At 43.6% G+C, this 15037-nt stretch overlaps 1 protein-coding gene across 1 annotated transcript in view; it reads right to left on the reverse strand.

Annotated features, from left to right (window-relative positions):
- tanc2b (tetratricopeptide repeat, ankyrin repeat and coiled-coil containing 2b) overlaps positions 1–15037 on the reverse strand; it is a 626942-nt gene that overhangs the window by 42456 nt on the left and 569449 nt on the right. The window lies entirely within an intron of this gene.

Here is a 15037-nt window from a genome sequence, read left to right on the forward strand (position 1 = left end):
AGTTCAGTTAAATGCGTGAAAACTTCAATTGAACATTTTGAAGGAAAAGGCGACTACATACCAGAACACATTGAACTCTAAAGAAAAAATGTAAACGTAATGAGCCAATGCTTCGAGTGGACGGCTACAGATGCAACATCTCACTGTCAATCTAGATTTACATTATCAACTCAAATGAGACTTCTCTGGGAGAATGAACATAGATTTTTTTTGGTAGTACCTTGCCATCTATGATGTACAGAAGGTACATCATAGAGAGAGATGAAGAGCAACAAACAACAGCTAGTACCATCTATGGGTTTTTTATACTCTACTGTTCAGTGACACAATCAAGATGAATGATTGGATTGTGTCTAATGTGTAGATGTGCAGTGAGGAAGAGTGAGCTGGTATTTGGATGCAGATGGAGAGTTGGAGATAACTGAACTGACAGAGTTAGAGAGAGAGAAAGCGACAGAGAGAGAGAACCAGTCCTGGCAGAAATTCCTATCTGCCTACATGGAAATAATAGAATAAAGGGCATAAAGTCACAAGAATGACTAATATGTATGTGTGTGTGTGTGTGTGTGTGTGAGAGAGAGAGAGAGAGAGAGAGAGAGAGAGAGGAGAGAGAGAAGTGCAATGGAACAGAGTGGAGTAAATTATTAATGCATTGGCTTAAAAAGATCTACTTGCTTGGCAGGGGAATGGCATTCTGTGGTTATGCATATTTCATGAGGCTCTGTGGCAGTTGTTTTTCCTTTTATAAATACTTCTGCATAACAACTGAGACACTGTCCCTGGACAGATGATGACGAGGCTTTGAGCATGCTAGCATGTGCGTGTGCATGCATGTGTGTGCTGCATTCAAGACTCACTGGGTAAAGTGAGTGCAGCAGTGTCTGTAACTACACTTGTATCTGTATTAAAGTTTCACAAAGATGAGTGAGGGGTTTCGGGTGTATGGTATATCAGTTCAAATGTCTCAGACACTTGTATTCTTGAGTACACTTAAAGGTTTAATTTAAACTCCATCATCTACAAAGGAAACATGAAATCATCAGCATCTGACTCCTAAGCTTTTATGAGCTCTTCACCTTCATCGCTTAATCTCTGAAGCCTTCTTCACTGTTTTTCTGAAAGATAAGCTTAGGAAGATCTGCCAATCTTCCCTGCCTCCACTTCCTGCACTAATCCTCACTCCCCCACATCTTTTTCTCCTCTGTCTCCAAATGATATTCTACACCTACTAACATCAATTAGTCCCATCACTTCTCAACTGGAGTTCATCCCATCCACGATCCACCAGACTCCCACAACATCCTCCTCTTTACCACATCCATCAAAAGTGGCTCCATAACCTCGGGTCATGTACCAACTGCCAGGATGCCACTCATTCTGAAAAGCCCATGCTATTTTCCCTTGAATTCCTTTCAAAAGTCAATTGATAAACAATCAGTTGACTCTTTCTTAGTCAGGTCCAAAGTCTTAACCGGTCTGAATTCAAACTGGGACAATCTAAAGAAACTGCTTTTATGGCTGTATTCAATCCTGATAGTTCAACACTTTAACCACATGTGGTAGGATGCCACTTAAGTTGAGCGAATGGGGTGGTGCGGGTGGTACAGGTTCATTCATCAGCGTGGTCTCCTTTAAGAGCACAGGTGTTGGAGGTTGTTTGATTGTCCGCAGCTTACAGAGTCAGGAGATGTGCCAGCTTTTTCTATTTCTCTGCATGTCAGGTATTCAGATTGCGCTGGTATGGATCATTGCTTGTTTATCTTATCCACTTTAGTTAGCATTTGGTGCGCTCACAGTTCAATCATACGGTTTATTTGTCTAGGGAGTTCGTTAAGAGCTTCAGATGCAGAAAGTAGGCCTAGTGATTTGTGCAGTCTGTAACATGCTCGTATGTGAAGCAGGTGAGTGCATTCAGAGATAATTTAGGGGGAATCGGGTGTAATGAATGTGTTAATGTTAAGCCATTCTTTGATGTGGTATCGGTCGAGACACAGTGGATGGCTGTAGTGTTTCCTGATTGTAAGCTCAAAAACACATTGTCTCAGAAACTTGTTGGCTGCTGCTTTGCCTGTTGCAGACACCTTACTGTGTTCCTTCACCGCTGGCTGCTTGCTTCTAGCTCTTAACTCCTTGTTGCTTGGCTAGCGCTGTTCTTTTAACCGTGCCACATCTGCACCACTGTGTGGGACACTTTCCCTCTGTGTTGTCTGATGTGCTTGTGGTGTGGTTGGTGTCTGCTGTTGTGCGTGTGTTGGCGGAGTGTATGCCGCCTTTTCTGTGGGTTGAGTGGTGTCCAGTGGGTGTGTATGACTGGCATGCTACCAATTACTTTCATGTTTTTTTGTTGTTGAATTTTCTATTAATTTTAGATGAATACCTGAAACTCCACTAGTCAGACAGAACTGAAGAAGCCTTTTGGATGAGAGGTGAAACGTCTTCAAGGATTTCAAGCAAGTCCAGTTGCCTTCTATAGCACCTACGGCTTATGATGACCTAGATGACTGAGAACCTTCACAAATATATTTCCATGCACTTTGGGATGAGAACCCTTCGACTAGTGCGGGAGTATGAGAGGACTTCCAGAAAACTTGCAGATTACAGGAACCACCTGCATTTCAATAGACTGCTAACACTGTTCACACCCGGCCTCCAGTGACCCTAACAACCTACAGGATGACCGAGACGGTCAACGACCCATATGACCTCAACAACTCTCCTTAGGGTTGCTTGTGGTCCACTAGAGGATAAATACCTGGAACTTCCCACTAGTCAGTCAGAACTGAAGAAGCCTTTTGGATGAGAGGTGAAATGTCTTCAAGGATTTCAAGCAAGTCCAGGTGTGTGTGTGTGTATATATATATATATATATATATATATATATGTGTGTGTGTGTGTGTGTATGCATGTATGTATGTATGCGCGCGTGTATGCATGTATGTATACACGTGCGCGTGTGTGTATGCATGTATGTATACACAGTGGGGCAAAAAAGTATTTAGTCAGTCACCAATTGTGCAAGTTCTCCCACTTAAAAAGATGAGAGAGGCCTGTAATTTTCATCATAGGTATACCTCAACTATGAGAGATAAAATGAGAAAAAAAAATCCAGAAAATCACATTGTCTGATTTTTAAAGAATTTATTTGTAAATTATGGTGGAAAATAAGTATTTGGTCAATAACAAAAGTTCATCTCAATACTTTGTTATATACCCTTTGTTGGCAATGACAGAGGTCAAACGTTTTCTGTAAGTCTTCACAAGGTTTTCACACACTGTTGCTGGTATTTTGGCCCATTTCTCCATGCAGATCTCCTCTAGAACAGTGATGTTTTGGGGCTGTTGCTGGGCAACACGGACTTTCAACTCCCTCCAAAGATTTTCTATGGGGTTGAGATTTGGAGACTGGCTAGGCCACTCCAGGACCTTGAAATGCTTCTTATGAAGCCACTCCTTCGTTGCCCGGGCGGTGTGTTTGGGATCATTGTCATGCTGAAAGACCCAGCCACATTTCATCTTCAATGCCCTTGCTGATGGAAGGAGGTTTTCACTCAAAATCTCATGATACATGGCCCCATTCATTCTTTCCTTTACACGGATCAGTCGTCCTGGTCCCTTTGCAGAAAAACAGCCCCAAAACGTGATGTTTCCACCCCCATGCTTCACAGTAGGTATGGTGTTCTTTGGATGCAACTCAGCATTCTTTCTCCTCCAAACACGACAAGTTGAGGTTTTACCAAAAAGTTCTATTTTGGTTTCATCTGACCATATGACATTCTCCCAATCCTCTTCTGGATCATCCAAATGCTCTCTAGCAAACTTCCGACGAGCCTGGACATGTACTGGCTTAAGCAGGGGGACACGTCTGGCACTGCAGGATTTGAGTCCCTGGTAGCGTAGTGTGTTACTGATGGTAGCCTTTGTTACTTTGCTCCCAGCTCTCTGCAGGTCATTCACTAGGTCCCCCTGTGTGGTTCTGGGATTTTTGCTCACCGTTCTTGTGATCATTTTGACCCCATGGGGTGAGATCTTGCGTGGAGCCCCAGATTGAGGGAGATTATCAGTGGTCTTGTATGTCTTCCATTTTCTAATAATTGCTCCCACAGTTGATTTCTTCACACCAAGCTGCTTACCTATTGCAGATTCAGTCTTCCCAGCCTGGTGCAGGTCTACAATTTTGTTTCTGGTGTCCTTTGACAGCTCTTTGGTCTTGGCCATAGTGGAGTTTGGAGTGTGACTGTTTGAGGTTGTAGACAGATGTCTTTTATACTGATAACGAGTACAAACAGGTGCCATTAATACAGGTAACGAGTGGAGGACAGAGGAGCCTCTTAAAGAAGTTACAGGTCTGTGAGAGCCAGAAATCTTGTTTGTTTGTAGGTGACCAAATACTTACAGTGCAATGCAATAATGAGTACACCCCCCCTGAAAAATGACATTTTTCACAGTATTAAAATGAACACAAACAATATGTCCCAAACAGTTCCTTGATGATGTTTATTGCACTATGTTCTTACATTATAACTCAAGCAGAAAGGTGAAAAGATGCCTTAAATTACATATTTTTCTGTTTCCGTGAAAGTGGGGTGGAGCAAAAGTGAGTACACCCCACAACAAACTCAATTACATCCAGTACATTTAGTACTTTGTATGGCCTCCATTATTTGCAATGACAGCCCCAAGTCTCCTTGGCATGGAGTGCACAAGTTGACAACATTTGGCTACATCAATCTTTTTCCATTCTTCAAGGATGACATCTTTCAGAGCCTGGATGTTGGATGGAGAGTGATGCTCAACCTGCCTCTTCAGTATTCCCCAAAGATGCTCTATAGGGTTCAGATCAGGTGACATACTTGGCCATGGAATCACTCTCACCCTGTTCCTCTTCAGAAAGTCAGCAGTGGCCTTAGATGTGTGTTTTGGGTCATTGTCTTGTTGAAAAATGGCACGACGACCAACGGCCCGAAGTGATGGAAGCATCTTAGCTTTCAGTATAGAGCAGTCCATTTGAGAATTCATGATGCCATCAATGAAATGCAGTTCTCCAACACCCGCAGCACTCATGCAACCCCACATAAGAACACTACCCCCTCCATGTTTCACTGTGGGCACCATGCATTTGTCCTTGTACTCCTCACCCTTGCGACGCCAGACTGTTTTGAAGCCATCAATTCCAAAAAGATTGATTTTGGTCTCATCACTCCAGAGTATACAGTCCCAGTAGCCTTCATCCTTTTCAGCATGTGCCCTGGCGAACTCTAGACGGGCTTTTTTGTGACTGGGCTTTAGGAGAGGCTTACTTCAGGGACGACACCCATGCATGCCATTCCGCTGCACTGTACGGCATATTGTGTCACGTGACACATTCACTCCAATTTCAGTCTCTACTTCCTTAGATACCTGTTGTGCACTTGCATGCCGATTTTCCTCAACTTTTCTCATTACAAGCCGCTCCTGCCTGGGTGTTAATGTTCTTGGCCGGCCTGTACATCTCTGTACTTTGGCTACAGTTCCATCTGTCTTGAATTTTTGGATCACTTTTGCAACCATGTTCTTACTGATAAGTAAGGCTTTACTGATCTTCTTGTAGCCCTTACCTCTCTTGTGTAAAGCAATAATCCACTTTCTCAGATCCAGAGACATTTCCTGGCCATGAGGTGCCATTGCTGACAGCAGGAAATGGGAAAGGGTGGTTTGCTTTAGGTAACAGTCTTTTGTAGCCAACTGCCTAATTAACACCTGTGTAATGACTAATTAGACTCACCTGTGGTTAATTGTTTGTTCAGGTCCACATTGGTAGCCTAAAAAGTTGCTTTACTCAGAGCCCTTCAGTGGGGTGTACTCATTTCTGCACCACACAAATTTCACTAAAACTGAAATAAAAATAATTTAAGTTATATTATTAGCCTTTGTTTTGAGTTCAAAAGCTCAACAGAACCTGTGTTTAACTTAGTCTGGGAACATTTTGGAAATATATCTTTGTGTTCCTTGTCATATTGTGTGAAATGTTACTTTTCAAAGAGGGTGTACTCATTATTACATTGCACTGTATTTTACCGAGGAATTTACCAATTAATTCATTAAAAATCCTACAGTGTGATTTCCTGGATTCTTTCGCCCCATTCTGTCTCTCATAGTTGAAGTGTACCTATGATGAAAATTACAGGCCTCTCTCATCTTTTTAAGTGGGAGAACTTGCACAATTGGTGGCTGACTAAATACTTTTTTGCCCCACTGTGTATAGTGGTGCTTGAAAGTTTGTGAACCCTTTAGAATTTTCTATATTTCTGCATAAATATGACCTAAAACATCATCAGATTTTCACACAAGTCCTAAAAGTAGATAAAGAGAACCCAGTTAAACAAATGAGACAAAAAAATTATACGTGGTCATTTATTTATTGAGGGAAATGATCCAATATTACATATCTGTGAGTGGCAAAAGTATGTGAACCTTTGCTTTCAGTATCTGGTGTGACCCCCTTGTGCAGCAATAACTGCAACTAAATGTTTCCGGTAACTGTTGATCAGTCCTGCACATCGGCATGGAGGAATTTTAGCCTCTGTATAGAACAGCTTCAACTCTGGGATGTTGGTGGGTTTCCTCACATGAACTGCTCGCTTCAGGTCCTTCCACAACATTTCAATTGGATTAAGGTCAGGACTTTGACTTGGCCATTCTAAAACATTAACTTTATTCTTCTTTAACCATTCTTTGGTAGAATGACTTGTGTGCTTAGGGTCGTTGTCTTGCTGCATGACCCACCTTCTCTTGAGATTCAGTTCATGGACAGATGTCCTGACCTTTTCCTTTAGAATTCACTGGTATAATTCAGAATTCATTGTTCCATCAATGATGGTAAGCCGTCCTGGCCCAGATGCAGCAAAACAGGCCCAAACCATGATACTACCACCACCATGTTTCACAGATGGGATAAGGTTCTTATGCTGGAATGCAGTGTGTTCCTTTCTCCAAACATAACGCTTCTCATTTAAACCAAAAAGTTCTATTTTGGTCTCATTCGTCCACAAAACATTTTTCCATTAGCCTTCTGGCTTGTCCTCATGATCTTTAGCAAACTGCAGATGAGCAGCAATGTTCTTTTTGGAGAGCAGTGGCTTTCTCCTTGCAACCCTGCCATGCACACCATTGTTGTTCAGTGTTCTCCTGATGGTGGACTCATGAACATTAACATTAGCCAATGTGAGAGAGGCCTTCAGTTGCTTAGAAGTTACTCTGGGGTCCTTTGTGACCTTCCCGACTATTACACGCCTTGCTCTTGGAGTGATCTTTGTTGGTCGACCACTCCTGGGGAGGGTCTTGAATTTCCTCCATTTGTACACAATCTGTTTGACTGTGGATTGGTGGAGTCCAAATTCTTTAGAGATGGTTTTGTAACCTTTTCTAGCCTGATGAGCATCAACAACGCTTTTTCTGAGATCCTCAGAAATCTCCTCTCTTCGTGCCATGATACACTTCCACAAACATGTGTTGTGAAGATCAGACTTTGATAGATCCCTGTTCTTTAAATAAAACAGGGTGCCCACTCACACCTGATTGTCATCCCATTGATTGAAAACACCTGACTCTCATTTCACCTTCAAATTACCTGCTAATCCTGGAGGTTCACATACTTTTGCCACTCACAGATATGTAATACTGGATCATTTTCCTCAATAAATAAATGGCCAAGTATAATATTTTTGTCTCATTTGTTTAACTGGGTTCTCTTTATCTACTTTTAGGACTTGTGTGAAAATCTGATGATGTTTTAGGCCATATTTATGCAGAAATATAGAAAATTCTAAAGGGTTCACAAACTTTCAAGCACCACTGTATATGTGTATGTGTATATATAATATACACACACACGTGTGTATGTGTGTGGTGGGTGTATTAATATATATATACATACACATATATACACGTGTGTGTATGTATGTGTGTGTGTGTGTGTGTATATATATATATATATACACACACACACGCATATATACACGTGTGTACATACCGTATATATACACACACACACACACACACACACACACACACACACACATTATATATATATGACATGGTGGTATCCATGTCATCCTCAAGCTCGGGTCCTCTACCAGAGGCCTGGGAGTTTGAGGGTTCTGCGCAGTATCTTCAATGTTCCTAGGACTGCGCTCTTCTGGACTGAGGCTTCAGATGTTGTTCCTGGGATTTGCTGGAGCCACTCTCCCAGTTTGGGGGTTACTGCCCCAAGTGCCCCCACTACCACGGGGACCACGCAACCCTTGACCTTCCACATCCGTTCCAGCTGCTCTTTCAACCCTTGATACTTCTCAAGTTTCTCATGTTCCTTCTTCCTGATGTTGGCGTCAGCTGGGATCGCCACATCTATCACCACCACCCTCTTCTGCTCTTTGTCCACCACCACTATGTCCGGTTGGTTAGCCAGGATCTGTTTGTCAGTCTGGAAGCTGAAGTCCCACAGAACCTTGGCCCTGTTGTTCTCAGCCACCTTCTGTGGTATGGCCCATTGGGACTTGGGTACTTCTATTCCATACTGGTTGCAGATGTTCCTGTATACTATCCCAGCCACTTGGTTGTGCCTCTCCATGTACGCTGATCCAGCTAGCATCTTACACCCTGCTACTATGTGCTGGACTATTTCAGGGGCTTCTTTGCACAGTCTGCATCTTGGGTCTGATCTACTCTGGTAGATCCTGGTCTCTATGGCTCTTGTGCTTATGGCCTGTTCTTGTGCTGCCATGATTAGTGCCTCTGTGCTGTCTGTCAGTCCTGCATTATCCAGCCACTGGTAGGATTTCTTGATATCAGCCACTTCCTCTATCTGACGGTGGTACATGCCATGTAGGGGTTTGTCTCTCCAGGTTGTCTGTTCCTCCTCCTCCTCTGCACTCTCATCAGGGTTCTGCTGCCTGAGACATTCACTTAGCAGTTCATCCTTTGGGGCCATCTTTCTGATGTATTCTTGGATTTTCGATGTTTCATCCTGGACTGTGGTCTTGATGCTCACTAGCCCTCGGCCTCCCTCTTTCCGCTTAGTGTATAGTCTCAGGGTGCTGGACTTGGGGTGGAACATGCATGGTGAGGAGCTTTCTAGTCTTGATATCTGTGGCTTCTATCTCCTCCTTTGGCCAGTTTATGATACCAGCGGGGTATCTGATGACTGGTAGTGCGTACATGTTGATGGCTCGGACCTTGTTCTTACCATTCAGCTGACTTTTCAGGACCTGCCTTACTCTCTGGAGGTATTTGGCTGTGGTTGACTTCCTTGTGGCCTCTTCATGGTTTCCATTAGCCTGTGGGATGCCAAGGTACATGTAGCTGTCTTGGATATCACCTATGTTGCCCTCTGGTAGGTCAATCCCCTCAGTCCGGATCATCTTGCCTCTCTTTGAGACCATCCGGCCACACTTGTCCAATCCGAATGACATCCCTATGTCATCGCTGTAGATCCGGGTGGTGTGGATCAGCGAGTCTATTTCTCGCTCGTTCCTGGCATACAGCTTGATGTCATCCATGTAGAGCAGGTGGCTGATTGTTGCCCCACTACGGAATCGGTACCCGTAGCCGCTCTTCGTGATGATCCGACTGAGGGGGTTCAGGCCTATGCAGAACAGCAGTGGTGATAGCGCATCTCCTTGGTATATGCCGCACTTGATGTTGACTTGGGCAATGGGTTTTGAGTTGGCCTCTAGGGTTGTCTTCCACATTTCCATTGAGTTCTGGATGAAGGTCCTTAGGTTCCTGTTGATCTTATACAGTTCCAGACATTCCAGTATCCATGTGTGTGGCATTGAGTCGTAGGCTTTCTTGTATTCAATCCAGGCAGTGCACAGGTTGGTCTGTCTCTTCTTACAGTCTCGGGCAACTGTTCTATCAACCAGTAGCTGGTGCTTGGCTCCTCTGGTGTTACTGCCAATTCCTTTCTGTGCCTCGCTCATGTATTGAGCCACATGCTTACTCATTTTTGCCGCAATGATGCCTGACAGGGCCTTCCATGTTGTGCAGAGACAGGTAATTGGCCGGTAGTTGGATGGGATGGGTCCCTTCTGGGGGTCCTTCATGATTAGGACTGTCCTGCCTTGGGTTAGCCATTCTGGGTGGGTTCCATCCCTCAGCAGCTGGTTCATCTGTGCTGCTAGGTGTTCATGGAGTGCAGTTAGCTTCTTCAGCCAGTACGTATGGATCATATCGGGGCCTGGTGCTGTCCAGCTCTTCATCTTTGACACTCTTTCTTGGACATCTGCCATTGAGATGGTTACTGGTTCTTGTTCTGGGAGGTTACTGTGGTCAGCTCTTAAGTCCACTAACCATTGGGCATCGGTGTTGTGTGATGCCTTTCTTTCCCATATGTCTTTCCAGTATTTTTCCACCTCAGCTCTTGGTGGGTCTGACCGGTTGTTGTTCCCCTGCCACTGAGAGTACACCTTGGCTGGTTCAGTGGAGAACAGCTTGTTTATTCTCCTGGCCTCTCCCTCCTTGGTGTATCTCTTGGTGTATTTGTGTTGAGGCTGTTGGGGCTTGGTACCCATGATGACATCTCCCCGCTGACCTGTCTTCCTGGCTCCCCCTTGCCGTAGCATCGTTGTTGTATTTCATTAATCTCTAGTTGTGATAGTAGATTTCGATTACGGATGTTGGAACACTGGGCTAATAGCTGTTTCTTTGTTAGCCTTGATTGTGGGTTTCGAAGTATCCAATGGTCCCACATTCGCTGCATGTATCCCCTCTCTCTGGGATTGCTTGTATAGTAGCATTCCAGCAAATCCGTATTTTCTGTCCTCGTCCATCGATGTCTTGTTCCAGTAGCCCATTTCTCATCAGTTTGCCCTGGTTCCCTAGCAACTGACGCAGACCTTGTTGACCCGGGCGACATCTGAGCCGGTATGACTCTATCAGTTATGTCTTCACTCATTCCTGAGGTAGGCTGATATATCATGAGGGGTTTTGCCTAAGGACTCTTACTGGATGATGTTTTGCGGGATTCGAACCCCGATCTCCTGCGTCGTAGTCAGTGAGCGTTACCACTGTACTATCCAGCTGAGATATATATATATATATATTATGTGTGTGTGTATATATATATACGCATATATATGTGGAGCTAATGATGCGGAGCCTGGCCCGGAGGGCCCCAAAGGCTACTAGGGTGATCCGGGGGCATGCTCCTCTGGAAAATTTTGAAATTGGAGGCTTCAAATGGTGCATTCTGGTGGCATCTAGGGCTGATTTAGGCACAATTCAACATTATTAAATTTGCTGGGTTTTTTTTCCTTGTCAAATAGGCAAGGGGCAAAATTTAAAAGGCAAAGTTAGATTTGAAATAAAAACATTTCATAGCACACCTCTTCATTTTCCAATTCCAGGATGCCAGGAATAGAATCAAGGTCAAATCATGCAATAATGCCATCTAGAGACCAGCACCTAGAATGTGGTTTTATATATGGTTGCGAATGGCAGTCAGGGCATGCAGTGAAACCCTTTATTTTCACTTCTGGGTTGAGTACCAGGATAGTCTAGACCTATATATTACAATATCTTCCTATTTCTATAGTTATTACTCATTTTCAGAGGGGAAATAGAGATATTTAGGTATGGAGTTTCATTAAGAAAGCAGGAGTTTCATTAAGAAATTAAGTAGGCGCGGAAAGAAGGAAGTAGAGGGTCGAGCAATGTGTGTGATACCTGGACCAGGCGCAGTGGGGGAGAGTGCAGGAGGGGGTATTCCCCTTCCGTTGGGGTGTCCTCCCCCAGAAAAATTTCAATTTTTAGATACTCTCTGGTGCAACCTCAGCCCCATTTTCACTGCTGATAATGACCATTTTTATTGCTATTTTATGGGTGTTTATTATCAGTTTGTGCATGAAACTGAGTGTATGGAATAACATCGTCCAAAATAATAACATGCTCATGTAATTGCTTACACATGCAGTTGGAATGTCAGCCAATAAAGCATGAATTATTAACAAAACCTGTGTTGAAATAAATAATTTATTTGTATTAAACTAACCTGCAGTGAGAAAACAGCTTAATTATTTATATTAGTTAATCATAAATATAATGCCACATCACTAAGCCATCACAGTCTGTCTCCAAAATTATTCATTCATTCATTATCTCTAGCCGCTTTATCCTTCTACAGGGTCGCAGGCAAGCTGGAGCCTATCCCAGCTGACTACGGGCGAAAGGCGGGGTACACCCTTGACAAGTCGCCAGGTCATCACAGGGCTGACACATAGACACAGACAACCATTCACACTCACATGTCTTTGGACTGTGGGGGAAACCGGAGCACCCGGAGGAAACCCATGCGGACACGGGGAGAACATGCAAACTCCACACAGAAAGGCCCTTGCCGGCCCCGGGGCTCGAACCCAGGACCTTCTTGCTGTGAGGCGACAGCGCTAACCACTACACCACCGTGCCTCTCCAAAATTATACTGGAAAAAATTAAATGTCTTCACGGTTGTTCATTTTTAAGTTAACCTTGGCCTATTAAATAAGATAATAACATTTAATCTTATCCAAATGTCCTGTGTTTGTATGCTACCACTGACATAATTTCAAATGAGGCCATTGGCCCTAGTTTTTAATTCACTGTCACACAGACCATCATGGCATGAGACAGTGATGGAAAGACTCAACAACTTCACTGGAGTTAGCATTTTGCAATGGAAGACCAACTAGAAATTCATCATGTTCAAGATCTATGGTCATTACTCTTTTATAAGAATAGTTATTTGTTTACAGAGCTCTCCTCATTTGGACACCTTTCTTGCCAAACTTGGAAAGAATCTGGACAAAGTTGGCTGGTCCGGTGAACTTCAATCCATAATTGGGTAAAATATTAAAATTTTCATGTTCTATTTGTAGTTTAGAGCGGCAAGACAAACCAATAAACAAGATAATAAACTGAGCTATAAATTTCATGACTGCCACAGGCTCCTAGCCTGGCTAACGCGACTTCAAAGGTCTCCGAGCATTTGGTCTGGCCAAGCTATTAAGCCAAACCGTTTCCCAGAGCCCGTGGTTGACCCGCCTCCCTGAAATGCCTCAGTTTGCTACTGGTCGAAGCCAGAAAAGGCTGTGACGAAGCTTAAACCAATCACATCACTCTTTCCTCTGACGTATGGGACGCGACGGGGCTAACTGGTAGATTAAACTCTTACCGAAGCCGGTCGGGAGCAAGGCGAAAACGTCCTTCCTTTCAATAAATACCTCCAGGGCTGCTCTTTGCTCCGTTTTCAATGAGAACTTCCTGTTGAATGCTTTCAATACAGCATCTACCACTGTGTTAAAGGCTTGCCGCTGCTCCATGTTCGTGATGTGAATGAAGCGCTTCCGGCATAGATTCTGTAAACAATCTATGGCTTCTGGTCGCAGTTCTACTACGTCACTGCCTTGAACACGCCTCTACCCAGGGCCGTTGGAGATGCTCAAAGTTGATTGGTTCCCGATTTTTCGGGAGCTTGGAAATGCTGTAGATAGCCTGCCTGGCCAGACTAAGCTCGGAACAGGCCCTCGTGTTGCGTCACGCTTAGGATGGGCGGGCCCAGGCTAACAGGCTCCTGCTACTGCTGTTTGTAGTAAACAATATTCGTAAATGCGTTTTAAAGTATTAAAGTGCACTACTAAGTGAAAACTACACTGTGTGATAATACTATAATTTGTTTGTCGAGCAAAAATTGGGTGTTTGTCCTCACTGCTTTGTGTAGCGTTAGCTGAATATGGCACAGTTAGCACAGTATGGCACACAGCTGCGTTGCTCTGGGTTTCTCATAACACACCAGTTTGTTCCGGTAATCACCAATAAACCAGTTCTCTGTGCTCTGGAGAACATACTTAAACCCCAGCCAAGTAAGTCACTTTATTTTCTGCCAAAAGCTGGTGCTGCCTCCTGCATGCGTGCTCCTCATCAGCAAAACTTCATTTTTAAATATAGTGAATCAGAAGTGAGCTTTCTGGTGCCTCAACATTGCCGCAATGAGCAGCCAATCAGTGTCAAGCCTTAATACAGTGTAGCTGACATGATTGAAAGTCAAGGCCATGAAGCTGTTGCGAGTACGCATAGTAAAGTGTAAAAGAATGCAAAAATAACCACTGATAACCATAGGAAAGAAAAGATCTTGGAAAACAGGAAATCTATGAGCACTGTTGGTTGAGGAACTTTGAAAAGTAACGGATGCCAGGCTGATTATAGACCCCTTCGCAGTAAACGTCATTCATACGTAAGAGGAAATTGCGCGCGCAGCCTGGACCCAAAAAAGACTCAGCGATGGTAGAGACGAGAAGAAATATTTGGAAGAAATGCCTAGTTGTTGTGTTGTCGGGTGTCAGAATTGTAGCAGTGATGGGGTTAAAATGTACAGAATTCCAGCAGGATCTCACCCATTCCAAAAAAATCGCCGACGTCTATGGCTACAAGCCATCAAACGTGTAGACTGGGATGAAAGCACCATCAAAAATGCGCGGGTTTGCAGCGCCCACTTCATCACAGGTAAGATCAGGCTATTTATTAAATCTTTCTTTTTTTATTCTTTCTAGTCTTCGTTTATTGATGTAGCAAAATACTTTGGTAATGTTTGTCTGATTAGCTGGGTCATAGTTACACAATGTAATGAATATTGTTAGCATGTTAACTTAGCTTTGCATGCAATTTTGCTTGTAGGAGAGGTCTCGCTTGACTCAAGCAGTCCAGAGTTTGTGCCATCATTATTTGTGTATGCCGAAAATCACAATTTTAAAGCAAGGATGGAAAGGTAAAATTGTGTGCCCTCACTCTAAATACCAACTTACGTTGACTGCTCTAACCTAGCTCCCGCCCCGTTCAGTTTCATTTCTGGTCTCTGCCTCTTGCTTTTTACGCAGCTCTAATTTCTCTTAGCTGCAATCTTTACACTATCATTCCATTTCATTCATATCAAATCATTCATTCATATCAAATTGCTGTTTAGTGTTGGTATTTGCTGTTGTAGCTAAAGCCACATTGCCATCACATCACTGGCATAATTTGATTAAAACA

Source organism: Neoarius graeffei, chromosome 14 (assembly GCF_027579695.1).
Source record: "Neoarius graeffei isolate fNeoGra1 chromosome 14, fNeoGra1.pri, whole genome shotgun sequence".
Classification (NCBI taxonomy): Eukaryota; Metazoa; Chordata; class Actinopteri; order Siluriformes; family Ariidae; genus Neoarius; species Neoarius graeffei.